Below are 26,971 nucleotides of genomic sequence, written 5' to 3'. Positions count from 1 at the left end.
GACGTCAGACAGTGTGATCTAGCTGCCCCTGTCGCAGTCGATTTATGAAAACCGCAGTGTTATAGCTGGCCTTCAAAGAAAAAGCGTGAGATTTTCGTATTCTATCGGTCGTTAACTGCAAACTATTAGTCCTGCAGGAGAAATAAACCGGACGTTTTTGTAGAAAATTTAAGCGGGTGGCATGTAGACTGGGAACTCTCATGTAACCCACGAGGGCGAGGACCCCTTGGCGCCTGAGAGAAAGAAACGAGAAAAAACAGCAATAATTAAAAGGGAAAATTAATAACATAGATCAGTCAAGTGACGTCTTAATTGTGTTTAGGAAATAATATTTACGTAAAGATATGGAAATCATTTAATCGACTTGAGCTTTCAGATGATAGCGTGTTCACTGCCAGTATGTATTTGTAAATAAAAGCAAGAGTGAACAACTCAGAAATGTTATATCTAATTGGGTCTGAAATTATTTAAATTTATTGATACGTTTAGTGGAGATTATTGAAGGCTAAGACTGGTAGCGAATGGAAATAGGTGAATATCATTAAGACGTCATAAACAAACTTCGGACAGTCAAGATGCCGCCACGTTGACGGCACTTTCTGAGTGACTTGGAGATGTAATGCCGCAGTGAGTAAGTGGGTAGGCAGGAACCTAACAGCACAGCTTAAATCTACACTCTTGCCTGTCAAAAACACTTTGCCGTTTTTTTTACGAATAATCATGATTTTCGTGGGTGTGGATAGGCAGGAATATTGTAGAACAGCTTCAATTGTTGCGACAGACAGGAGCCGCAGTCATACTTACGTCAAAGTGAAGTTATAGTGACGCACATTACTATATCACTGAAAGTGTAACACAATGTCAGCGTCTGACTGACGACTGGCCGTCTCCAATTCCTGTGATTCAACGCGCTGTTAGCAAAATCTACACATCACGCCGACACTGTAATTACACTTTTACCGTTTTCAGCTTATACGGAAAAAGCTATTCCTGTCAACCACTGTTCCGAAAATCTTCTTAGATCGAACGATTAACATGGGATACACAACAGTTTAAGAGATCATGTACAAATGTTACTTATTCCTGAAAGCACGTTTTAATGAACGATGACGACCATAGTAACGTCTGTTGCTCATAGTACCAATTGATAGCCAACACTGACAGCGAGAGAAATCGGCATATTAGCAGGTCCAATTCCAGTCACTTTTACCAGTTCAGTTCTAAGAGGTAAGTAACCAAGAAAATGTGTGTGTGCATTGTACTGGGATTGAGAAATCGAGTTGTATTGACACAAAGACGAAAGATGAGTCAGCTTATGTAATTATTCGTAAGCAGAAACACAAATCTAAAATTGCGTTTCATTCCGTTCAAAAGACATCTATGATTTAAACGGTACTAATTTTCTGAGAAAAATCCCACTTAATGCTTGAAATTCGTCTTCAATCATTAAAAATTCTGATAAAAATATTTCTTATGATATGTGGATTGAATAGGTGTTTTTCCAAACCCCACGGTGACACACTCGAGAGAATAAATACATCACTTGGCACGGAGACTTCGTAGCTGAATGTACAGTTTGTAACATTCGATTTTCCTATAGTTACAAGGTTTGTAAAATTCATGCTTTTCCAATACAGGCTACCTCAGGCAAACCTTAATAAACAGTCTGGATGAAGTTTTCAAATTAAAATTAACCTGAATAGAATTACACTGCAGAATATCTCCATGTTCATTAAAAATATATGCCTGCGAGAGGTTACGTAATGCAGCCGCAGAAAGATATAATTGATTTTATACCTGTGCGTTTGTTGCCACGGACTGGCAGGATTCGGATGTTTGTTGATGGCTTACCTTCTGACTGCTGTCCTTGCTACGCACTGTTACTCCATTTTACGGTTTTCTTAAGATTTGCTGACTTGCGACGGATGCGTTCATTGCGCTCGCCAGATTCCTTGTCTGAGACTGTTGCTAAGCAACGGCTTGGATAGCTGCTGAGACTCCCGTATTGTTTTGAACTCGTCGCGTCTCAGCATCTTGTTTACTCTAAGAGGATATTCGGAAAAGAATAACAGCACAATTGACAAATTATCCAACAACAATATTAGGGACGTAACTTTACGCAGGTCAAAGAACAGTCTGCATTACGATACGAACAAGAAGTAACTGAATAAATATAATGAAAGGAACTAGATTGGACAAGGTATTTCGTCCAAGCCTATGACTGTCAGTCAGGAGTGACATGTATAATGGTGTGAAACAGTAATCGAGTCGCAATTTAAATTTAGTCGTTAAACGCGCCGTAGAGGCTAAGAGGCTAATCGAAAAACAGCTCTGTAATTTAAAACAAGTTGTGAACATCTACAAATTTCTTGGTCACAGCATACTATCGCTTTAGGACATAAAATTTTTTCAAAGGTAACAGTAAAGATGACAAATCCGTATCGTTGGCACTGGCAGGTAATAACCCGTCTATACACTTGAAGAGAGACTCATTAACGTCTCTGTTGCTTCAAGAAATATAATTTGTAAGAATAAGACATGTAACGAACTAAATGTAGCAATATGTCTCAAAAACACGTCTTATACTTTTCTGATTCAACGTAAACCGCGTGGAAGAGTTAATACGGCAGGTAAATCCTTGCAGTTAGTGACTGTGAACGTTGCAGCTACATATGACTTCTTACGAACGACGCTGTAAGAAACGCAAATGAAAGATTTGGATCTTATGTCCCGTCGACGACGGAGTTATTTGAGACACAGCGTAAAGTCGGGTAGGGGAAAGATTACTGTTTCACACCATTGTATACGTCAGTCCTGACAGATGGTCATAGGCATGTATGACATACGTGGTCCTATCTAGTCTCTTTCGTCGTATTTATTCAGTTACCTCTTGTTCGTATCGTAATAGACACTGTTCTTTGACCTGCGTAAAGGAATTAGATTATATGCATATCTGTATGTCAGAATGATTTCCAAAACAGTGCCTCATTGTTCTAACACAGTGAAAGACTTCTCTTGACTGACCGAGTTTACTAGCTATCCCAGTTCCCCTTCTCATTTTAGGTATTCTTTTTTCTTCCTGGTCCAGAGGCAGCTTCCGTCATGGCCATTACCCTGGTCGTCACAGCTTAGTTACGTCCCTAATATTGTTGTTGGATAATTTGTCAATTGTGCTGTTATTCCCTTCCGAATATCCTCTTAGAGTAAACAAGATACTGGGACGCGACGAGTTCAAAACAATACGGGAGTCTCAGCAGCTATCCAAGCCGTTGCTTAGCAACAGTCTCAGACAAGGAATCTAGCGAGCGCAATGAACGCATCCGTCGCAAGTCAGCAAATCTTAAGAAAACCGTAAAATGGAGTAACAGCGCGTAGCAAAGGACAGCAGTAAGAAGGTAAGCCATCAACAAACATCCTAACCCTGTCAGTGCGTGGCAACAAAAGCACAGGTATAAAATCAATCATATCTTTCTGCGGCTGCATTACGTAACATCTCGCAGGCATGTATTTTTAATGAACATGGAGATATTCTGCAGTGTAATTCTATTCAGGTTAATTTTAATTTGAAAACATCATCCAGATTGTTTATTAAGGTTTGCCTGAGGTAGCCTGTGTTGGAAAATCACGAATTTTACAAACCTTGTAACTATAGGAAAATCGAATGTTACAAACTGTACATTCAGCTACGAAGGCTCCGTGCCATGAGATATATTTATTCTCTTGTACAGACATTGTCAGAAAATTCCTGTGATATTTTCACGTGAACTTTACGTCATGACTTCCAAATCTTGTACATCAATATTTTCTTCATGTTTGTGCTTTAAACAAAATTGTCATGAACATTATCTGTGCTGGACACAGAAAATAAATTTCATGAGAAAATATCGCTGAAAAATTAAGTGCTTCACTTTCAGTATCTTCATCATAAGTAGTAGAAATGAAAAAAGCTTGTATTGCATAGTATGCGTCTGTAGCAAACATCATTGCTTAAACGCAGGTATTAAAGGTTGCGAATAAATGACCGGATAAACAAATGTTATCTTAAGTCCTGTAGCAGAATGTCAGCTTCTTTCCTCCCAAGGCTCGTCGAATTGCTTGTCTACCACTTTTATTCATTTGATAGGTAATTTACACTCAATGGCTCATCTTTCACGGACGTTGAAACATTCGCCAAGTAATATGTAGCATAATCTTCTGATGCTAATTATTTCTGACAGCAACCAAGTGGCATGTCGTATTCACAAAGACACTCGACTCGCATTCGGGAAGACAGTCTACCTAATGTATGCAACGAAAGCTACGGCAACGGTTCTTTCCTCTGGTTTAAATACGTTAAAGAAATACGTAACTTCCACAATAGGTCAAATATTCTCACCTCTCACAAGTAGTCAAGCATGGTAGTCCAGTTTTAGAAGGGTGGCAGGATTGATCACAAGCTTGTTTAAATTCTGGGAGACTGTAAAAGAAATGTAGAAAAAACTTAACTGGCAGAACTCGAAGAAAGACTTCGTACATCTCTTAAGAACGTGCTTGGAAAACTCCAACACCCGTACTTGAGTGAAGAAACCACGACAGTTAAGCCACCAATCAGTAAGTAACTGTCTCTTAGAGGTCATCTAGATGCAATTAGGCATGCACAAGGGCGTTCAAGCGCTCACTCTCCACACGCTCCATGTGCGAATGCAACAGGCGGAGATTTCACTGTACGATTCTATAAAATATACGCTCTGTCACACGTTTTAAAGTGATACACAGAGTAAGGATGAAGAGGGAGGTAAGGAGCTCTATGCAGAAAATAAAAGATCACTAAACACTGATATTTCTAAAATAATTAACCATTTTGCAAAGTCAAGAACGACGACAAAATCAGCTAAGTAATTTTTTCTTCATGGTCATTTGGCCGTGGTCCAAGCCATGTTTCTGTCACTAGCTTTGAATTTACTAACGGTAGTAACATACCATGAGCTATACAGACTAAGATAGCAGTTGTAGTCTTGAAGGAGCTCAGTAGTCCGAACTGTTTAGAAGCCTGTAGTGGGAACAATTGGATCTATTTGCTTTATTTTGCGTTAAGTCCCAAAAATTGTTTAACTTCAGTCCTTCAAATGTACAAAAATAATTTGTACAGAAGAGAATTCTTCAAAAAAAAACTTTAACAGAAAACAAGAAGAGTTGAAATGATACAAGTTGTAGGCCTCGGTAATAAGTAAAGCAAACACCGCAAACTCTTCCTCACTGTAAGCTACACAATACACGACGGGCGATTCCGCTTACACAGCGGTCTTATAACGTCAGGATGCAATCGTTGGGCTGCTACTGGAGCCTTCTAGCCTCTGATGATGTCTCCAGCATTATCAGGCGAAATGTTAGGCACAACAACGTGCTTTTGAACACGGTCTAATGACCATAAAACAAAAACCACCAAGCACTCAAACGCCGATAGTGAAAACCTGCATTGTATGATCATTTACGTGAGGCAAGAATTTAGTTCACAAACCGCATATGTTCCTTTAGCACTTTACATGAATATTCGAACTTCTGTACTTCTTGTTGTTGTTGTCTTCAATCCTGAGACGGGTTTGATGCAGCTCTCCATGCTACTCTATCCTGTGCAAGCTGCTTCATCTCCCAGTACCTACTGCAACCTATATCCTTCTGAATCTGCTTAGTGTATTCATCTCTTGGTCTCCCTCTACGATTTTTACCCTCCACACTGCCCTCCAATGCTAAATTTGTGATCCCTTGATTCCTCAGGACATGTCCTACCAACCAATCCCTTCTTCTCGTCAAGTTGTGCCACAAACTTCTCTTCTCCCAATCCTATTCAATACCTCCTCACTACTTATGTGATCTACCCACCTAATCTTCAACATTCTTCTGTAGCACCACATTTCGAAAGCTTCTATTCTCTTCTTGTTCAAACTAGTTATCGTCCATGTTTCACTTCCATACATGGCTACACTCCATACAAATACTTTCAGAAATGACTTCCTGACACTTAAATCTATACTCAATGTTAACATATTTCTTTTTTCAGAAACGCTTTCCTTGCCATTGCCAGTCTACATTTTATATCCTCTCTACTTCGACCATCATCAGTTATTTTGCTCCCCAAATAGCAAAACTCCTTTACTACTTTAAGTGTCTCATTTCCTAATCTAATTCCCTCAGCATCACCCGATTTAATTTGACTACATTCCATTATCCTCGTTTTGCTTTTGTTATTGTTCATCTTATATCCTCCTTTCAAGACACTGTCCATTCCGTTCAACTGCTCTTCCAAGTCCTTTGCCGTCTCTGACAGAATTACAATGTCATCGGCGAACCTCAAAGTTTTTATTTCTTCTCCATGGATTTTAATACCTACTCCAAATTTTTCTTTTGTTTCCTTTACTGCTTGCTCAATATACAGATTGAATAACATCGGGGAGAGGCTACAACCCTGTCTCACTCCTTTCCCAACCACTGCTTCCCTTTCATGCCCCTCGACTCTTATTACTGCCATCTGGTTTCTGTACAAATTATAAATAGCCTTTCGCTCCCTGTATTTTACCCCTGCCACCTTCAGAATTTGAAAGAGAGTATTCCAGTCAACATTGTCAAAAGCTTTCTCTAAGTCTACAAATGCTAGAAACGTAGGTTTGCCTTTTCTTAATCTTTCTTGTAAGATAAGTCGTAAGGTCAGTATTGCCTCGCGTGTTCCAACATTTCGACGGAATCCAAACTGATCCTCCCCGAGGTCCGCATCTACCAGTTTTTCCATTCGTCTGTAAAGAATTCGCGTTAGTATTTTGCAGCTGTGACTTATTATACTGATAGTTCGGTAATTTTCACATCTGTCAGCACCTGCTTTCTTTGGGATTGGAATTATTATATTCTTCTTGAAATCTGAAGGTATTTCACCTGTCTCATACATCTTGCTCACCAGCTGGTAGAGTTGTGTCATGACTGGCTCTCCCAAGGCCGTCAGTAGTTCTAAGGGAATGTTGTCTACTCCGGGGGCCTTGTTTCGACTCAGGTCTTTCAGTGCTCTGTCAAACTCTTCACGCAGTATCTTACCTTCCATTTCGTCTTCATCTACATCCTCTTCCATTTCCATAATATTGTCCTGAAGTACATCGCCCTTGTATAAACCTTCTATATACTCCTTCCACCTTTCTGCCTTCCCTTCTTTGCTTAGAACTGGATTGCCATCTGAGCTCTTGATATTCATACACGTGGTTCTCTTCTTTCCAAAGGTCTCTTTAATTTTCCTGTAGGCAGTATCTATCTTACCCCTAGTGAGATAAGCTTCTACATCCTTACATTTGTCCTCTAGCCATCCCTGCTTAGCCATTTTGCACTTCCTGTCGATCTCATTTTTGAGATGTTTGTATTCCTTTTTGCCTGCTTCATTTACTGCATTTTTATATTTTCTCCTTTCATCAATTAAATTCAATATTTCTTCCGTTACCCAAGGATTTCTAGCAACCCTCGTCTTTTTACCTACTTTATCCTCTGCTGCCTTCACTACTTCATCCCTCAGAGCTACCCATTCTTCTTCAACTGTGTTTCTTTCCCCCATTGCTGCCAATTGTTCCCTTATGCTCTCCTTGAAACTCTGTACAACCTCTGGTTCTTTCAGCTTATCCAGATCCCATGTCCTTAATTTCTCACATTTTTGCAGTTTCTTCAGTTTTAACCTACAGGTCATAACCAATAGATTGTGGTCAGAGTCCACATCTGCCCCTGGAAATGTCTTACAATTTAAAACCTGGTTCCTAAATATCTGTCTTACCATTATATAATCTATCTGATACCTTTTAGTATCTCCAGGGTTCTTCCATGTATACAGCCTTCTTTTATGATTCTTGAACCAAGTGTTACCTATGATTAAGTTGTGCTCTGTGCAAAATTCTACCAGGCGGCTTCCTCTTTCATTTCTTTGCCCCAGTCCATATTCACCTACTACGTTTCCTTCTCTCCCTTTCCGTACTACCGAATTCCAGTCACCCATGACTATTAAATTTTCATCTCCCTTCACTATCTGAATAATTTCTTTTATTTGACCATACATTTCTTCAATTTCTTCGTCATCTGCAGAGCTAGTTGGCATATAAACTTGTACTACTGTAGTAGGTGTGGGCTTCGTATCTATCTTTGCCACAATAATGCGTTCACTATGCTGTTTGTAGTAGCTTACCCGCATTCCTATTTTCCTATTCATTATTAAAGCTACTCCTGCATTACCCCTATTTGATTTTGTGTTTATAACCCGGTACTCACCTGACCAGAAGTCTTGTTCCTCCTGCCACCGGACTTCACTAATTCCCACTATATCTAACTTTAACCTATCCATTTCCCTTTTTGAATTTTCTAACCTACCTGTCCGATTAAGGGATCTGACATTCCACGCTCCGATCCGCAGAATGCCAGTTTTCTTTCTCCTGATAACGACGTCCTCCTGAGTAGTCCCCGCCCGGAGATCCGAATGGGGGACTATTTTACCTCCGGAATATTTTACCCAAGAGGACGTCATCATCATTTAATCATACAGTAAAGCTGCATGTCCTCGGGATAAATTACGGCTGTAGTTTCCCCTTGCTTTCAGCCGTTCGCAGTACCAACACAGCTACGCCGTTTTGGTTAATGTTGCAAGGCCAGATCAGTCAATCATCCAGACTGTTGCCCCTGCAACTACTGAAAAGGCTGCTGCCCCTCTTCAGGAACCACATGTTTGTCTGGCCTCTCAACAGATACCCCTCCGTTGTGGTTGCACCTACGGTACGGCCATCTGTATCGCTGAGGCACGCAAGCCTCCCCACCAACGGCAAGGTCCATGGCTCATAGGGGGATGTACTTCTTACTAATTACTTATTTGTTCTTGTTTTGCCTTGCACTAGAGCGTTAAATATTGTTTCATTTTTTGTGACTTTTCCAGTGTTGTATTTAATTTAATTTTAATCTTTATACTCTGAAAGTAAAAACATTGCCTTTGCTACGAGGGCGTGCCGAAAAGTAATGCCTCCAAATTTTTGATTCTGTTCGCAGCATCGGTTGAAGTACTGCATGCCGTGCATCTTTCTCGGTCGACTTTTCTGCTTCCCTGACGCAAGTTGCAACCCTCTGCCTTTAGAGGACTCCGAATTGTAGCGTGTAACATGGCGATGTGTAACGTAAGTACAGTATGGGAAGAGGAATTCCGCCTTATGCAAGACACCTTTTTTTCTGTTTTGTTTAACCCATACATGTTTCAGCACATGTTGTGCTATCAGTGGTTCAAATCGCTCTGAGCGCCATGGGACTTAACATCTGTGGTCATGAGTCCACTAGAACTTAGAACTACTTAAACCTAACTAACCTAAGGACATCACACACATCCATGCCCGAAGCAGGATTCGAACCTGCGACCGTAGCAGTCTCGCGGTTCCGGACTGAGCGCCTAGAACCGCTAGACCACCGCAGCCGGCTGCTATCTTCAGTGGGTTATTTTTTATTTTCTAACTGTAAATTGTTGTTACATATTAACATTTAGCGAAACTTTTGGTACATATTATTTACATTTGTGAACGAATAATAGTTGTAAAATATTACACATCATTTGTTTATAGTTCACAGCTGAGACATTTATTAACGACCTGATGCACTATGTGTTGTTTATAATATTACGTCAAACTTCTATTTGCGGCTAATTGGCACAAAGGATGTATTTATACATTAGTTTACATACCTTGCATGATACTATCGGACATCATTTTTGGTAGCTATTATGCTACACAATCTACAACTTCTCATCTACAAACAGCAAAACATAATTTTTATTTTTCTGTTTATTATGCATTTACAAATGGAAATGAGAATATGTCACGTTTTTCGTGTTTAACTTGCGGTTTTGATATTGCTTTGCTTTCTCATATGTTATTGGCAAAGTGAATAGGCCGATTTCGTGACATGCACTTTCTCCGATTTTTCAGAACATAGACAGAGTTTGGGCCCGAAAGAGAGAAAGAGACAGCGAGAGAGAGAGAGAAAGGGACAAAGATTTTTTTTTCTCTTCTCATGAGTAGACTTGTTGTGGGTGTCGGCTCTGAGCACTATGGGACTTAACATCTGTGGTCATGAGTCCCCTAGAACTTAGAACTACTTAAACCTAACTAACCTAACGACATCACACACATCCATGCCCGAGGCAAGATTCGAACCTGCGACCGTGGCAGTCGCGCGGTTCCAGACTGAGCGCCTACAACCGCTAGACCACCGCGGCCGGCGCGGTGTGGGTGTTATTTGTATAGTTTTCCTATTGTTGCGAAGAGGGTTTTATTGCAGAGTGATGTGTATTCATTGAGTACTTTCTTTCCTTAGGCTATTGATTTTTGGATGTGATAGTTTTCTTCTACAGTTAATTTTTTATATAAGCTGCTACTAGTTTTAAGGATGTGTAAGTCAGTTTCATTGTTATTTGGGTGGTGATTGTGTGTTATCAGGTGGTCTACAAATGTTGAGTGTGAGCTATTGCTTTTTCAGTGCTCTGAGGTGTTCTGTGTACCTTGTTCTGAAATTCCTGCATGTTTGGCCCACATATAAAGAATGACAGCAGATGCAAATAAGTTAGTATATACTAAACTGGCTTTATATGTCAGTGTTGGCGGTATTTCTTCCAAGTCTGCTTTGTATTGTATTGTTAGTTCTGTATGCTATATTGAGGCCTTGTTTTTTTAGTATATTATAGTATATTACCCAACCTGTGTGTGACTTTGTTGTTGTGAGTCATTATGTGCAATTTGTTGCTTACTGTCTGCTGATTTGTTGTGTGTTATGTTGTGTTTGTTTGTGTGTGTTTCATGGTTATGTGTTGTTTGTTTTTGTATTTTGTGGTTTATTTTGTCTACTCTCTTTGCATCATATCAAACCAGGAGAATAGATATGTCAGCTTAGTGTACAGTGAAGACTGTATCGAGATCAGTAATGTGCGACCGACGTATGGTTGGTTGTTCGTTCGTACTCCTTGCCATCCATCATCCTCCACACGGTCCCAGCCTTCCAAAAAACATTCGTCGTCCGAGGGCATGCACCTCAGCAATACTTTGAGCACCGTGGATGTAGATGGTGTGGTCCCGCTTCTAGATTAAATTCATTTTTTTTTACTCTACATTGCAACGTGTGCTTTCCTTCATCGCTCTATGCTCTTTCAATTTAATACGGGGATAATTCAAAAGTTCTGCACGCTGTAAGATAGAAATGAAGAAAATATTTAATTTTACGAAATACCTTTAGAGGCCTCCAATATAATCTCCATTCTTGTTCTCGACGGCTTCCCACCGTTTTGGCAAGTCCTGTATTTACCATAGGCCTCCTTCATTGTTGAGCTGTCTGATCAGTCGGGTCAGATTACTGGAACCCTCATCATTTGTAACTAAACGTTTTCCATGGAGTTCTTCCTTCAATTTGGGGAGCAAATCAACTCTGGCTGGTATCACCAATTTATGGTGGGTGGGCAAGTATTTCTCATCCATACTTTCTGAAGGTTTCTCTCACTGGTAAGTCAATATGAGGTCTTGCATTATCTAGCAAAATGAGGACACCATTCTCTTCACCCCTTCTTTGACGAATTTTCGGGTGCAAATCATTTAGCTGAAACATCTTGTAGTACGTGCCTGTTATAGACGTCTCCTGGGACACTATTTGTACGAGCTACGGCTCCCTTCCTGTCATACACAAAGATCATCATCAGTTTCACCTTTGATTTTTGGCGGCGGAATTTTTTCGGGGTTGGAGGGTCGGAACTTATTCATTGCGACGACTGAGACTCAAAATCTCGTAACCAGGTTTCATCAAGTGCAACAGTTTGTTTCAGAAACTGTTCTCCCTCTGTCCGATAACGTTGAAGCGGTTCTTATGCAATAATTTTGTGACCTGCTTTCCGTTCTTCACTCAGATTCTATAGAGCCCAATTGGCAACTGATTTTTTCATCTTTAACTTTTAATTTATGATTCTGTAAACTGAAGTGGCAGACATTCTGGCCTCATATCCATTTTCCTCACATGTCTTACGTCGATCCTCTCTGATCAATAACCTGAGTTGTATTCTGTTGCAACTGATGGCTTTCCTCTTCTTGGGTCATCCTCTGTGCTTACACGACCTTCATGGAAATGAGCCGACCACCGTGATGACATGGTACTATCCACTACACTATTCACACACACTGTCTCTCAAAGCGTTGTATATCTCCGTTGCGTTTCTTCCTCATGTGGGTTCGATTCTAATGTAAGATCGCTGGTCACTGCGTATAATCTGAACCGACTCGGTTTCTGCTTCCATTTTAAAACGGAATCACTCATGACAGCCGGCCGCGGTGGTCTCGCGGTTCTAGGCGCGCAGTCCGGAACCGTGCGACTGCTACGGTCGCAGGTTCGAATCCTGCCTCGGGCATGGATGTGTGTGATGTCCTTAGGTTAATTAGGTTTAAGTAGTTCTAAGTTCTAGGGGACTAATGACCACAGCAGTTGAGTCCGATAGTGCTCAGAGCCATTTGAACCACTTTTCACTCATGACGCAGCCAAGCAAACCAGCAGACAGACATAAAATAGCTAATGTCTCGCTCACAACTGACAGGAAATTCAGCTTGATCACGCCACCGTTAACTCTTGCGCATGCGCAGTGAACAGGACTTAAGTGACCCTCGCATTACTGACTAACGTTCTTTTTTTGTGGCAATCCGGTGGAAGTCACAAGTCACATTTAGTTGCACTCTTATTAATAATTTTGCTATGCTAAGCTTTTTACGACTTCTACAAAATGTACATATGCATAAATTGCGTTCTGTATAAAGCAGTGGTCAGAGTTTCAGTATTGTTCCATGTGTAAGATATAGTATCCACCGGCGTCAGCAGGTGGCACTCTCAGTGTATAGCCTAGCCTATGTTAGTATTTTACATTTAGTTCCTTATTTGATGTGAGTCTGTCTTTGCATGTGCACTGTCATCTAATCTGCTAACACAGATACTGCTGACGTTCACAGTGTTTGTTTCCTTCTTAGCTGGCCGGTGTGGCCGTACGGTTCTAGGCGCTTCTGTCTGGAACCGCGTGACCTCTACGGTCGCAGGTTCGAATCCTGCCTCGGGCATGGATGTGTGTGATGTCCTTAGGTTAGTCAGGTTTAAGTAGTTCTAAGTTCTAGGGGCTGATGACCTCAGATGTTAAGTTCCAATAGTGCTCAGAGCCATTTGAGCCACATTTTTTCCTTCTTACCGAAATCTTTACTGGAGTCCATATTAATTATTCAGAGAAAGAGAGAGAGCTGCGCTACTGACACAGGCTATCCGTCAGATGCCTGTCTCCGGTTGCCGACCCTGCAGTTTTCGGGCCCAAAGTTCCAGAGTCTTTTACGTGGTACACGAGTCACAACCCATGTCGGCCGAGCCTCATATGAGTTACAGCTGGCATGACGTGTGCTGCGCTGTGGGGAGTCGGCGGCGTTTCGGAGTGTGTGTGGGCGCCTGTCATCAGCGACATTATAGCTTCCGGTCCCTCCCTCGCCAGCATCCCTCGGCCCGAGAACGCAGAGAAGCCGCCCCGAGCCCGGAGCCGCGGTGGTCCGCGCGCGCTCTTTTGTTCTGTCTGGCAATACGTCAGGCGTGAGATAACGCATTCAGCACGTGAGACCTGGATATCGGCGTGTGTGGAATATACGCGCGCCCGACAATGGGTCGTCCGTCACGCTGACAGACGGACTTCCGCTGGCGGCGGCGGCGCCCCGGCGCTCACAGCCCGGCCAGTTCCTATCTCTGCCAGCTGACTGATAGCGCCGTCTTCGCCGGGGACGCCCTGCGCCTAACAACGACGTTAACAGGTTGTCTGCCGCACTGGCCGACCTCGGCGCTGGCGGTGGGAAAGGCCACAGGCCACGACGCCGTCACACACTCAGCAGGTGGCGGCGGTAGGGCAATGATGAAGAGCCTCGGGTGCCGAAGCTTTGGTGCCGTCACCAGTTGAGTCTCAACTGCCTATTTGCGAACTAACTGCAGGTGACAAACACTGTGATTTATAGGCCCTCATGCATCGCTTCCGCCAGAGTCACTTCGCTGACATACTTAGCAAGTGGCGATGATGAAGTAATAATGGAGTTCCTCAGGTGTTGAAGTTTCAGTGTCACTATTGATTGCTGCTCTACAGTATGTTAGAAAACTAACTGCAGGTGAAAGGTGCTAAGGCTTATAATCTACTGAGTAGTTTCCCTCCCCTCTGCCCACTCCCTTCCCTTCACAGAGGCCAGTGTGGATCAACGGTTCGATACTGAGTGGCGGGAAATGGGCGTCATACATTTTGTTACTCTCTTCCCAACCAACATAAACTTACAGCTTGCACTGCCCACACTTTCAAATGTGCCACAGATGCACTATACTTTGATATTAATAATAAAATATATGAAGTATTTTAGTAAAACCTATACAAATTATAGAAACTTGGTACACGTATCACCTACTGTGTTAAAAGAATCATTGTTTTCGTAAGAGCCACCTACCTATTAAAGGTTAAATGCCGGCCGTTGTGGCCAAGCGGTACTAGGCGCTTCAGTCCGGAACCACGCGACTGCTACGGTCGCAGGTTCGAATCCTGCATCGGGCATGGATGTGTGTGATATCCTTAGGTTAGTTTGGTTTAAGTAGTATGAAGGCTTTCACGACCGGATGACATATCTTCTGGTAAACCTTCCGGGATGTAAAGTTGTGGTCCATGAAACTCTTCAGCTCCTAACGTTCCGTCCAGAGCTGCGCTGGACATCTTCAGAGGGGTGTTTCTCCTCCGGTGAGTCTTGCCGACTGACGGGTCGGACGTCTGAGAGCGACTTATATATCGTAGAAAGTGGGCGTGGCCACAGTTACACGTGATATGCAGAGATAATCTTTGTTAGAGATAAAACTTAACTATCGATCGTAATCTCGTCACAGATAAAACTGTCTAGCAATTCTGTAGTGCTACTGTCCAAATATCACATACACCACTGAATGTATCTCAAAAATGATATCATTGCACGGTAAATGGTTCAGGAGATAAGACGTCCTAAACTTTTAGCTGCGTGAAAGAAACAGCAGGACGAAATTCGCTAGAGATACGGGTGTAATATGTGTACAGATATATGTGAAATGTAATAAATATATGTGAAATATACGTCATATGTGCGAATGTGGGCAAAGTCGTGAGTAAAATATTCCTCCTCAACTCATGGATCGATTTCAACCAAACTTGGTACACATATTTCTTACTGCCTGGAGAGAAACACTGTCGAGGTAAGAACTAGAACGTCTTACCGTAGTGGGGGTGATAACGTGGAGAGAAAAGGTAGACGAAAAGATGGAAGGAAAACGAAGGACGTTCCTTCGACATCGAGGTCATTAGAGACAGAGCACAAGCTTGAATTGTGTTACGGAAGGAAAAGGAAATCTGCCACTGCCTTTCAAAGAAACCATCCAGTGTTTGACTAGAACGGTTTAGGGAAATCACGGAAAACGCAGTTTTTGATGGCCGGACGCGGATTTGAACTGTCGGCTTCGCGCATGGGAGTCCAGTGTGCTAATCACTGAACCACCTCGTGCTGTAGGGAGAGATGGGCAGACAGAGAACAGGAAGTAGGAGGTGATACACAGAGGGAGGGTAGGGGAAAGTGAAAAGTTAAGAGGACGAGATACACAGAAAAAAGTGGGGTGGGGTTAGGATATGGATAGGGTAGAGGAGGAGATGATCAGAGAGTACAAAATGAACAAAGCAAGGGACAAGGAGATGGGCGGAGAGAGAGAGAGGGAAGGAGGGCGTGAACAGAAAGAGGAGGGTAGGAGGAGATGGAGAGAGGGGGCAGGGTGTGAGGAGGACATAGATGGGGCAGGAGGAGTTGGACTCAGAGGAGGGGCGGATGAGATGGACAGAGGGTAACGAGCAGATGTCCAGAGGGGGATATGCAGATTGACAGAGGGAGAAGAGCAGATGGACAGAGAGAGTGGGGGGAGGGAGTGGGAAGCTGGTAGGCAGATAAAAGCGGCGTAGCAGATGGACAGAGGGCAGGAGGAAATGGACGGAGAGAAGGCCAGTGAAGATGGACAGAAAGAGGGAAGGAGGAGATCGGCTAATAGAATTGGAATAAATACATACCCAGGCAACGTCGGGTACTCAGCTAGTTGTAAATATTTGTTTTCTAGCAGTAAAAAACATGTATTACTCACTGATGTCAAGTGGTTACCTGCCAGTAGCAGGAACTAAGTTGGTCATGTGCGGGTGAGGTACTATCATGTTCAGTTCAAGCGCGTCCGTTGTTACCTCTCAGATCGAGCGTGGAAAGTGCTCAATACAGCGATCGCGAAAAATACCTTCGCTGGAGGCCACTACAACTTTCTGTTAACGTCATTAGTTTAATTATATTGGGAATAAGAGAGGTGCGATAGAGCCGACAGAGAAAGCGATGGAAGTTGCAAGCCAATACTGATAAGTCGAAGTTAAGTCAATGGCGCGCAAATTACAGAAGGATGAACACGATGTCGATTGGAGCAGAATTCAAGTATCTGTCCCAAAACGGAACAGCTGACAATAATCTTGAAGCTTTGTTCGCTGGTAGGCCCCTTTCAGGGATGTTCGGCTGCCAGGTTGCAAGTCATATTTCAGGTGGCACCGCTTTGGGCAACTTACGGGACAGTGATGATGAGATGATGATGAGGATAACATATCATCCAGTCCACGAGCGGAGCAAATATCCAACCCGGCCGGGAATCGAACCTGGGCCCGCTGTACTTTAAGTAAACGTATTACCACTCATCTAAGTAGGCGGACAGCGGAACAAGTAAAATGCCTACCGTAAATATTTCATTGGTGATACAGATAAATTTACTATGAGACCCCCGTTTCTGCAGTATTATATACTGTTGTTGTTGTTGTCTTAAGTCCTGAGACTGGTTTGATGCAGCTCTCCATGCTACTCTATCCTGTGCAAGCTTCTTCATCTCCCAGTACCTACTGCAACCTACATCCTTCTGAATCTGCTTAGTGTATTCATCTCTTGGTCTCCCTCTACGATTTTTACCCTCCACGCTGCCCTCCAATACTAAATTGGTGATCCCATGATGCCTCAGAACATGTCCTATCAACCGATCCCTTCTTCTGGTCAAGTTGTGCCACAAACTTCTCTTCTCCCCAATCCTATTCAATACTTCTTCATTAGTTATGTGATCTACCCATCTAATCTTCAGCATTCTTCTGTAGCACCACATTTCGAAAGCTTCTATTCTCTTCTTGTCCAAACTAGTTATCGTCCATGTTTCACTTCCATACATGGCTACACTCCATACAAATACTTTCAGAAATGACTTCCTGACACTTAAATCTATACTCGATGTTAACAAATTTCTCTTCTTCAGAAACGCATTCCTTGCCATTGCCAGTCTACATTTTATATCCTCTCTACTTCGACCATCATTAGTTATTTTGCTCCCCAATTAGCAAAACTCCTTTACTACTTTAAGTGTCTCATTTCCTAATCTAATTCCCTCAGCATCACCCGACTTAGTTCGACTACATTCCATTATTCTCGTTTTGCTTTTGTTAATGTTCATCTTATATCCTCCTTTCAAGACACTGTTCATTCCGTTCAACTGCTCTTCCAAGTCCTTTGCTGTCTCTGACAGAATTACAATGTCATCGGCGAACCTCAAAGTTTTTATTTCTTCTCCATGGATATTAATACCTACTCCGAATTTTTCTTTTGTTTCCTTTACTGCTTGCTCAATATACAGATTGAATAACATCGGGGAGAGGCTGCAACCCTGTCTTACTCCCTTCCCAACCACTGCATCCCTTTCATGTCCCTCGACTCTTATAACTGCCATCTGGTTTCTGTACAAATTGTAAACAGCCTTTCGCTCCCTGTATTTTACCCCTGCCACGTTTAGAATTTGAAAGAGATTATTCCAGTCAACACTGTTAAAAGCTATCTCTAAGTTTACAAATGCTAGAAACGTAGATTTGCCTTTCTTTAATCTTTCTTCTAATGTAAGTCGTAAGGTCAGTATTGACTCACGTGTTCCAGTATTTCTCCGGAATCCAATCTTCCCCGAGGTCGGCTTCTACTAGTTTTTCCATTCGTCTGAAAAGAATTCGAGTTAGTGTTTTGCAGCTGTGGCTTATTAAACTGATTGTTCGGTAATTATCACATCTCTCAACACCTGCTTTCTTTGGGATTGGAATTATTATATTCTTCTTGAAGTCTGAGGGTATTTCGCCTGTTTCATACATCTTGCTCACCAGATTGTACAGTAATTACACGGAATGTTGTGTACTCCGGGGGCCTTGTTTCGACTCAGGTCTTTCAGTGCTCTGTCAAACTCTTCACGCAGTATCGTATCTCCCATTTCATCTTCATCTACATCCTCTTCCATTTCCATAATATTGTCCTCCAGTACATCGCCCTTGTATAGACCCTCTATCTGCTCCTTCCACCTTTCCCCTCTTTGCTTAGAACTGGGTTTCCATCTGAGCTCTTGATGTTCACACAAGTGGCTCTCTTTTCTTCAAAGGTCTCTTTAATTTTCCTGTAGGCAGTGTCTATCATACCCCTAGTGAGATAAGCCTCTACATCCGTACATTTGTCCTCTATCCATGCCTGCTTAGCCATTTTGCACTTCCTATCAATCTCATTTTTGAGACGTTTGTATTCCTTTTTTCTTGCTTCTTTTACTGCATTTTTATATTTTCTCCTTTCATCAATTAAATTCAATATTTCTTCTGTTACCCAAGGATTTCTGCTAGCCCTCGTCTTTTTACCTACTTGATCCTCTGCTGCCTTCACTACTTCATCCCTCAAAGCTACCCATTCTTTTTCTATTGTATTTGTCTCCCCCATTTCTGTTAATTGTTCCCTTATGCTCTCTCTGAAACTCTGTACAATCTCTGGTTCTTTAAGTTTATCCAGGTCCCATCTCCTTAAATTCCCACCTTTTTGCAGTCTCTTCAGTTTTAATCTACAGTTCATAACCAATAGATTGAGGTCAGAGTCCTACACAAATAAAACTGCCTCTGTAACAAAAAAAGAAGCTTTTGTTCTACAGCACTGGACTTTTTACGGGATTAGCAAAGAAACTCTGAAAAAATTGGTTCAATCTATGGTAGTTGATTTTAGAAGGTGGCTGCATAAACAAGTTATTATTTATTTTTCATACACACTAAACTGTAAATAAATGAGAAGGGATACCTTCCGGCGTGTGTTGTCAAATACATTGTTGTGAATACAAAGTTTCGTTTCGCGCTCTTTTCTCCAGTTTTCCATAATAGAGAAATTTTGGACTATCATGTAAATATAAGGGGGAAAAATTAAAGCAGAGAAGGAAGGCCGATTTTCTAGTTTTAATTAATGAGATCAACCTTCTTCTCATCTTTATTTCACAGTCAAAACATTGCAACAAAATATTGCATCAAAGTGGATCCCTACCTTCTGCGGCCATATCGTCTAGACCTAAATACTAAAGAACCAATTTGGAATTTTACAAAGAATAGGACATGTAGTCGTAATATGCCAGGCATATTTAACGGTCCTGTATTTCTGGATAACTGAAATTACTGATGACATGTGTTCCTAATGTCCCTGCCCAGGAAAAAGCATCGGTCCGAAGAACAAATCGATAAAATAGAAAGAGCGATGAAAAGGAAATTTGGAAGCAGCTACAACCGAACAGTTACTGCGCGACTACTTCTACGCAGAAGCGATCGAAAGAATTTTGACAAATGATAAAAACTGCAAAATAGTTATTGAAATATCGGATAATGAAGTTAAATATTTTTTAGTTTGTGTTTCAATGGTTAAAGAAAACGTAGCCAGCTCACGGTGTGAGCGAACAATATTGTATAGTTGTTAAGCAATTTGGAAAATAATTTACGTAATAACTATTGCAAGACAATCAGGTGGGAACAGAGTCAGATTCAAAATCATAGTTAGCTACATGAAATAAATATGATCATGAACTCACTAAAGCAACCAGCGCTAGTCGTACCGGTGTACACATGACTGGTAACTGTTTGGCACTTGGTTCGCGTAATAAAGAGCTTTACGCAGTCTCCCATAATGAAGCTATTAATATTTCTACTATTCTAATTGTTCTTGAATAAATATTTCTTGCGGCGCAAAATATGTCTTATTAGAACGTTAACGTTCATTGAGTAACTTCTGACTATCTTGCAAATTATAGATTGCAGCGATCAGTCGCCCTTTTTAATTTTTTTAATTTTTTTTTTTGGAGCAGATCTAGATTTCGGCTATAAACTAGCCTTTCTCAATGCACTATTATTTTTGGTCAATGCATGTAATGCCTGTTGGTCGGGCTTTATCCACAGTTCATTGAGAGCGGCTAGCTTCTAGGCGAAATCTAGATCTGCACAATGAAATTTAAAAAGGGCGACTGATCGCTGCAATCCATAAATTAAAAGTCAATATAACTATCTCTAAGCGCAACAGCTTCCTGAATGGAAGGTAACCTAATGAACTTCTGATTAATTTTTGCATAACACTATTACGTATTTTGGAAATGAGTGCAGAAATTATTAATCAAACAAAGAAATTAAACATTCTGGTCTGCAATAACCTTTAAGAACACAGTGAAATTACTGTCTCGTGATCACTAAATATTAATACTAGGTTTTTATGTGAAGATTTTTGCCAAGCAACAAAGTTTATTATTGTTAACTGTCAGACTCAGCTATGTTTTAAGTTTTGATAACTGTCCCTTTTTTAATCAAGTTCTCAAAATTAAATTACCTCAACAATTTTAGTCTTTTCAACATCAGTAGTGACATTCGCACAAAGGCGTTACTGTTTCTGGCCACGACCTGCATGCTTGCTTGCATTCTACCCTCATCTCCAAACTCTGGGATTACGAGAACATATGTAATTTACATGGTTTGTCGGAATATCATACCGTTTACGCGATACTTCTTGATATCAAACACACAGCAATATCGCTTGCACAGCACTATTATCGCTCATACAGTATAATTCTGAATATATAGATAGGAAATTGTTTCTCTAGAAATCCGAAACCTTAGCGAGGTGCTGTGTGTTGTAAACTACTGAGTAACTAGAAACATATCCCATCTGCAAAGACCTTTATGTGAGAACTCGAAAAATAAATAGAACAAACTGAGATTTCCACTCGCGAATACTGATGTCACTGATGTAACAGGTTCCAAATCCTTCTTATCGTGTACAAAGTCACCTAAGATGTTTCTCATGTCTAGAGATCCAGAAAACGTGTCTTACACCTGTCTTTCACTTGCTAGATGCACACACCACAAGTCCTCTCAGCTACGTAACGGTGCGAAATGTGTTCCTTGTTCGAAGTTTGATCCACCAGTGGGAGGACGGGGTCCTGGTAGCCACCTGCGACATATGCACATACACAGACATACAGAAAACAGAGCAAATCCACTGCAGATGTGGAATGTGTGGGGTGGAGGTGACTGGATGCAATCGAGTACAGTGCTGTACTACACCTCCCGGCCAGAAAAATATGGCGTTTGTGCTAGGTGTTGGCAGCTGTACTACATTATCAAGCATTTTTACAACACAGAAAGAGAAGTATGTCATGATCAGAGGGGTAGAAGAGACATAAAAAGTTGATAAAATTGTGGGAAATACGTATAAATTGAGAGAAAATAGACCGAAATGCTGGGAAATTGAGGATGTACTTTTGTGTCTTCTGGTTGGTGTAGAAGAATTCTTGTATTTGGGGATGAGTACGCAACAGCAAGAGGTATACATGAAAACATTGACAAGTAAGCATCAGCGACGAGGGGAAACGTCATTTTTTTCGTAGATGTAGAATTCTACTGAATATCTATTGCGGTAATTGTGATACACATGAGATGACTGCTGTCTTTGATGCTTTCCAGGAAAAACAGAGAACCATCTGCCTCTAAACTTACTTGCATCTGCGTTAAGGAGAGTATAGAGTGGATGGAGTGGTGAGTTGAGATGTAATTGTAATGAAGTACGATTTAATGGTAGACTGATGATACATTCTAGAGACAGAGAGCGAGAAGTTGCTGTGGTCATTTGATCATTTTTTACCAATGTTCTGTCAGGATGCATCAGTTGTGTGACATAGCCTCTGTTCGACATGCATTCAACTGCTTGTTCAGTGTGGGTCTTAAAGTAGTGTCTACTTGCGATTGTTAACAGTAAACCTCTCGGTCATCAGAGGACTTCCATCTCATGTGTGATGAAATGAGACACATTCCTCTAAACAGACGAAGATATATACAATGTACTCCAGGAAGGGTAACACATGTTGGACGGCGTGCCATGTTTGGACCATCAGGAGGAATGCATTCGGCGTTATTCTAGACTATTTTCGTAAACAGGTTGTGTTGGGATAAGAATTTCCATGCGGACAAGCTGAGACATTACAAAATCTTCCACAAAAGCGACTGTTAACTGTTTCTGTGAGACTTTCCAATTTCCGAGAGGTCGACTTGGCTGACATTTAGATAACCATGTGACGCTAGTGTAACACTGAGAACCTTCCTGAAGCACCTGCTGTGGTGAGTTGCTATGATAACAATGCGTCAGCCAGACTGGAGAGGTAAACGCATGCACGGCTAGACGCAGCTCACATGTCTCATTAGAATTGCTAAGAACTGTGCACCCCGTACTCTTCTGGTAAGCGCTGGAACAGATTTCTATAGCGCTAACTGTGATGTCAGTATCCTCAGGTAGCCGGGCGCGGTGGTCTCGCGGTTCTAGGCGCGCAGTCCGGAACCGTGGGACTGCTACGGTCGCAGGTTCGAATCCTGCCTCGGGCATGGATGTGTGTGATGTCCTTACGTTAGTTAGGTTTAAGTAGTTCTAAGTTCTAGGGGACTGATAACCACAGATGTTAAGTCCCATAGTGCTCAGAGCCATTTGAACCATAAGTATCCTCAGGTAGAGATGTATGGCACCACCAACGATAAACACGTGCATGTAGCCCAGAGGCATCTTGCGTATGGGATCGGCGTGAGTGCGCCGCCTGGCATGCGCACCTTAGAGTTCTGTAAGGGGAGGGGGGCAGGGGTGGCAGTTCGCTGATGCGTCATGGTTGACAATAGTTCTAAAACATCTTTTACGTGGAATGTGTGTTTGTGCAATGCATTATTTTCTGCTGTTTAAGTGGTGTTTGCATAGCATTTCACATGCATTACCTTTTGACAATTTACGAATTGTTTTCATGGCTGTTGCATTATTTTTTGAACAGTTGTGTAGGCTGTGCTATATATGATTTCGACAGTTGAATAGCAAGTGTGTTTGCAGAGCCTTTTACATGTATTGTTCTGACAATTTATGAGTTGTTTGCGTGTCTGTAGGTCAGTGTGCTGCATCTGTGTATTGTGACCCCAAGCTCGTCATGGCGAATGTTTTGTATCAGCGCAATAAATAAACTATGTAAAATCTGTCCTTAAAAAAACTGTCCCAAAAATAATTGAAGCATACTCCTTCCTCTCTCCAGCAACCCAGAGCAGGCTGAGTCCCTTTCGCGCCGTCCCCCCCCCCCCCCCCCTTTCACAGACCGTCATCTTGGATTACATTACGGAAGGGATGACAGCACCCTCTGGTGGCAGTGCTGTGTTGTAGGCCAGTTGGACTCCAGACTCCATGGTGGACACACTTGATGGAGCTACTGCCTCAAATAGTTTAATAAAGACTGCTTGCAAAATGGAGACTTATGTCCATCCTATCCAGCAGCCAAGCACAAGCTGAGATCTTTTCGTGCCAGTTCCAAGGAAGAGCTGGCGGTCGGTTGACATAGGTTAGTGGAAGTAGCCCGAGTGACCTATTTTTTCGCCATTTCCTTACCTTAGTGGAGGTAGTCATGGTGTGTTGCATTGTCCTGCTCGGATTTTAACTTCCTGTCATTTTCTGAGTGAGTGGAGGGGAAAGGGGGAGGGGTTTACGTTATTGGAGTTAGCCCAATTGACCTATTTTACCTCCAGAATTTGAACTTCCCTCAATAGTATCTCTGAGATGTAGCCATATCTATTGCCCCATCTTAGATCCGCCATCTTGAATAAATTTGGCAATAATGCAGAATGGAGTGATATGTAGGTTGTTCCACTACTGATTGGAAAACTGGCCCAGTCAGATTAGGCTCGATTGCAGTTGGTAAAACTGACAGTAGGGTTCGAGAGTGGTGCAGACCTCACGAAGCCATCGACCCATATTGGCAACAAGGCACTGTCCAAGGTAGTACAGGATCCCTAATGGTGGTCGCTGTGTTCACATAGAATGGACTTGGATCCCTGGTCCAACTAAACTGATTGTTGACTGGAAATGGTTATTTTCGGTTACTTGGAGACCATTTTCAGGAACTTATGTACAACGTGTTCCCAAATAACGATGGAATGGTTATGGATGACAGTGCGCCATGTCACCAACCCACAGTTGCTCGCGACTTGTTTGAAGAACATTCTGGAATATTCAAGCGAATGATTTGGTTACATATATCGCCCGACAATAATCCCGTGGCACAATTACAGGATACAATCACGAGTTCAGTTCATGCACAAAATTCTGCATTGGCATCATTTTCGCAGTTTCGTAGTTATGGACGCTGTGGAGGCGGCATGGCTCAATATTTCTGCAGGTAACTTCCAACAACTTGTTGAACTCATGCCACTGTGCCAGGCGAAAGGAGGTCCAATAATCCACCTCAGTTGATGTGCCCTTCACATTTCGAGCGTGTAATCGATGTTACTCTGCATACAAATGCGCTTTTCCATATACTAGTCTAATTTTTTTGTTTGCTATCTACTGCCGAAACATTAAATTGAAAATAGTTCCAGTACACTGATTCTGACCAATTCTTTCGAAAGATATCGTTTGGTTCCTAACTGAGACTCTTTCTCTGCCTGACGATCAGATATCCGAATAGTTGCGTTTAGAGAATCTGAAACTACGGTGGGTCATATCTCGAACAGACTGCTCCACCTGGTACATGAAAAGTATTTAATAAAAATCTCAGTGATGTTGCGACGTACTAAACAATGTGAGAGTGTTCTTAGCCGAGAGTAAGTTTGAAAGCCACCTCAAAGGCCTACTGAGGCTAATAGGTCATGGCCTTCCTCTGTCCATTGAGGGTACTGTCGCATTCATCTATGAGGGGAACTACAGTATAGAGTGGTATTCAAAACACTGCACATCAAGGCATTTCTTCACATTAAATAATCATTTACAACCGGTCAATAGCAGAAAAATATCATAGAAACGTCTGAGAACTCAGTCATTGGCCTTTTTAATAGTGGTCTGGCATATATCCATCATACCACAAAGACACTCTATATATAGCCTACTCCTAGATGCAGAGAGTATACCTGATGAGTGCTGTAACATTCTTTATTCTAGTGACAGTAACGCAAACATGGCGAAAGTCAGAGCTCGCAGTGGCCCTTAGGTTTTCTGTGTTTTGTGTTTCAGTGATCAAGGTTCGTCTGCATCTGGGTTGGAGACTGCAGTTAATGTGAAAATATTTTCACGAAAGTGATGCCAGCTTTGTCTCCAAAACCTTCACATCAATATCAACAAAGAAAAAAATATATGTGACGCACTCTGTTGCCTGACTTTGAAACGTCTCCTTTGGAAAATTTAAGAATGACAGTGCTGGAAAACCCCTTACGTTACCTGATTTTCAAACAGCTGAGCAAAACTGAACGTGCACAGACATTTCTCTCTTTACTTATTCAGATCATCAATAAACTGACACACAATATTTTTAGCACAACGCAATCTGACTTTCAATAATCCCTACCAAAGAATGGCCCTGGCTAACAATAACCTATACCTTTCAGGAATCACTTACCTCACAAAAATCTTCGTTAATCGAACTACTGCAATACAGCGAGCGCACTACTGAAGGCACTAACTACTGATAGGCATAGTTAGCAAATGAAAGATTTTGAAAGAGAACAAACAATGTATTTGCCTTCATAATGTTCAAAATTCATCATACATGATATCCAGTATTACAAATTTACTCTTTCTGATGGACACACGTCCAGATCGTCTGCTCTCAAAATACTGCCATCTCTCTTCCCACATCCACCACTGCTGGCGGCTCACCTCCAACTGCGCAACGTTACACGCTGTTCACATGCAACTGACCAACGCTACAACAGCGAATATTCCAGCAATGCCAACCAGCCACAGACTGCACACAGCACAGCTGGTAATTTTCATGCAGAGCGCTACGTGACGTTACCAACATAAAAACCTCAACAGCCTACTTACAACTTTTTCATCTAATTCTTATTAATACCAGCGTCATTATTTCTTTCGTACTGGCTTACCAGCCCTTCAGTAAATTTATTGGTGATCATGACCGTCACTTTATAATTATATTTGACATTAGTTTATGTGTTCGGGCGCCATTTATGATATAAAATCCAAAGCAAAGGGAAAGAAAGGATTTTAGCCTTCGCTGACTAAAGAAGAACGTGTTGGACCCTACCTTTCTCATCACATGACAATTGCAAGATTATTATTAGTCGTGCTCTACTTTTTACTCATAGAGGTACTCCACAAGCCACTTACGTGATAAGGGATATTAGTATATCAGCTGTATTCTTTACGTTTGTTTTCTTCCATTTGTAGCATTATACATCTCGCCAGTAAGAAGATATGAAACAAAATGTGAAAGGAGTATACTGGGGCACATTTGTATAAGACCGTAGACCGAGTGATACTGCTTCTGGTCTGAGATTATTGTAGTGTTGAGAGTATGAGAGCGGTTGGAGCACAGTTGTAGGTAAGTGTCTGTGAGCGAAATACAGTGGAGTAAGCAGATTTTGCGGTGCGCTGTGTGAAGCCATTAAGTGTTAGATTAATTTATTTATGTCAACATTGTTAAACTTGGACGCAGAAGACTCCGTGCAAGCGAGGTAAATAATTATGACTTTTGTTTTTGCCAGCGCGCTAGTATAGATGAGTTGGTT

The sequence above is a fragment of the Schistocerca gregaria genome, chromosome 4 (assembly GCF_023897955.1).
Source record: "Schistocerca gregaria isolate iqSchGreg1 chromosome 4, iqSchGreg1.2, whole genome shotgun sequence".
Classification (NCBI taxonomy): Eukaryota; Metazoa; Arthropoda; class Insecta; order Orthoptera; family Acrididae; genus Schistocerca; species Schistocerca gregaria.
This window is presented reverse-complemented; position numbering follows the sequence as displayed.